Source organism: Marmota marmota, unplaced genomic scaffold, assembly GCF_001458135.2.
Source record: "Marmota marmota marmota unplaced genomic scaffold, marMar, whole genome shotgun sequence".
Taxonomy (NCBI): domain Eukaryota; kingdom Metazoa; phylum Chordata; class Mammalia; order Rodentia; family Sciuridae; genus Marmota; species Marmota marmota.
In genome coordinates, this window is record NW_025999932.1 from 37,255,159 (window position 1) to 37,257,895 (window position 2,737).

Below are 2,737 nucleotides of genomic sequence, written 5' to 3' on the forward strand. Positions count from 1 at the left end.
CCCCCCCCAAAAAAAAAAAAAAAAAAAAAAGAAAAGAAAGAAACTTATATAGCTCAGTGGTAAAGTGTTCTTGAGTTCAATCCCTGGTACCAATATCAAAATCAGCCAAACAAAAACAATAAAAAAGGTGTGAAGTGAAATGTGAGTCTCACTTCTACTTCTATACCAATATGTTACAGATTTAGAATTCTTCTGTGTATATTCAAGTCCTCTTGCCTTTTGCCCACATGATAATATAATAAACAACCTGATTTTCACTGAATGTATATGGAAGATGGGAGCATTTCTGTTCAGACAGGTCTAAAGGCTTTTGTGGCTACAGAGCATTGCATTTTATGATGGGCCAGTATGGTTGGAAGTCAGGGACTCTTCCCAAACTATGACTTCAGATACTATATCCACAGCCTTGTGATAGATGTATGGGTAAAATGTAAGAGACAAAATTCTTGATGAGAAACTGTAAAAGCTGGCCCTGGTGGCACATACCTATAATCCTATCAGCTCAGGGTGCTGAGGCAGGAGGATCCCAAATTCAGAAAATAAGCAAGATCCTAAGCAACTTAGCCAGATCCTCTCTCAAAATAAAAAGGGCTGGGGATGTGGCCCAATGGTTAGGTGCCCCGGGTTCAGTCTCTAGCATCATCAACAACAACAAAACCCAGAAACCATAGAATCAAATGGTTGTTTGGTTACAGGATGCTTCAGGAAATAGCTCCAGAGAAAGAACATTTTGTTCTTGCTTTTGATATGGACCTTCACTAGGCCAGGGTCAGGTCCCCTCACCTCCTACCTTTTTTAGCTTGGGAGCCTGTAGTTTTGAAGCCCTTATTTTATGCCCAGGGGAAAGGGGACAGACTGTGGAAGAGATTTGTCTCAATCTTCACCTGTATCAGTGTGATAATTGTTTGCAGTGATGTTTCCTGTAAGCTCTTAACTTTTGGTTCTCTGGTGGAAAGGCTGGGGCAGTCAAGAATTGGGGAAAGGGAGTGGGCCTTGGTGGCGCACATCTGTAATCCCACTGGCTCTGGAGGCTGAGGCTGGAGGATCATGAGTTCAAAGCCAGCCTCAGCAAAAGGGAGGCACTAAGCAATTCAGTGAGACCCTGTCTCTAAATAAAATACAAAATAGGGCTGGGGGGGATGTGGCTCAGTAGTTGAGTGCCTCTGAGTTCAATCCCCAGTACCAAAAAAAAAAAAAAAATTGGGGGAAGGGTAAAAAAATAAAATAAAAATGAAAGAACTGGGGAAAGGGAAATCAAATGAAGATGTGAGTTGGAGGGCTCCCAGGAAGAAAAGCTGGCTCCAAAGTCAAGGAGAATGGGAGGGTGATGGAGAACACTCAGGGATGGGAAGTGCAGGCAGACTCCTGACAGGGCAGCTCCAGGCCCAGCCCAGTCTGCCATGCTCTCCTCTCCCTCTAAGGCAGTTAATTCTGCCTCTCCTGTCAGCACTGAGGCTTCTCACCTCCCCTAAATTCCCAGGTGAGGGAACCTGGGCAAATGTGGTTCTCGGGAAAGACATTTCTCCAAATCACAAGGAAGGGGTCCTCGGGTTTTCTAACGTCTGGAATGGTGCAAGTGTTCCTGACAGACCTGAGTCCAGGCTCTGTGCTCCTCACTCCTGGCCAAGTCAGAGGAGGGGCATGTTGTTGTCTGTCCCTGTCCCCAGTCCAGCTATAATGCACCCTGCAAAAACATCATCTTGGGTCTCTCTCTTGAGACTTGCTTCAAAATAAATTGGCTTTGGGACTATAGTATGTGTATGTGAGTTGGTCTTGATCCATGATCATAGATCAAAAATCACTGCCTTTAGCCGAACGTTCTCTCTGATATGCAGATGCTAACTCATAATAAGGAGAGTAGGGAAGAATAGAAGTTCTTTGGATTAGACAAAGGGGAATGAAGGGAGCAGGGATGGGAATAGGAGAGACAGTAGGATGAATTGGACATCTTTCCTGTGTTCATATATGGATACACCACCAGTGAAACGCCACGTCTCGTTCAGCCACAAGATGGGAAGTTGTACTCCATATGTATGATATGTCAAAATACACTCTACTGTCACGTGTAACTAGAAGAACAAATAAAAAAAATTACTGCCTTTAATCCAATGGTTTCTATGACCCATCAGCAGCATTTAAGGTAATTCCTCCCTCCTTGGATCAACACTTCAGTACAACACTCTCCAGGGCATCCCGCTACCTTCTAGTCCCTTTCCTCAGCCTCCTTTACTGGTTCCTCATCTCCCTCATTTTTATGTGTGTACATGTCCCAAGGATCAATCCTCAGCCCTCATCTCTTTCAACAGCGCTCTCTCTTCTCTCTCTCTCCCTCTCTCTCTCTCTCTCTCTCTCTCTTTGTGATACTGGGGTTTGAATCTGTTATGCCAGATTCATGGGACCCCAATAGACCTCCAGGAGCCGAATCCCATGCAATCACACAAGAGTCGTTATTGCAAGCTCAAGCCGGGACTCACAACTGTTTCCGATGCAGCAGTCCCAGGGAGTGAGTCCTGGTCCTTTGTTCAGTGAGATTTTATAGGTTTTAGGGGAATACTCTATGCATCACAACATCATACAGCAGATCGTTCCATACCGCAGGAAAGTCAAACAACAATTCTTTTTTTTTTTTATTGGTTGTTCAAAACATTACAAAGCTCATGATATATCATCTTTCATACATTTGACTCAATTGGGTTATGAACTCCCATTTTTACCCCAAATACGAATTGCAGAATCA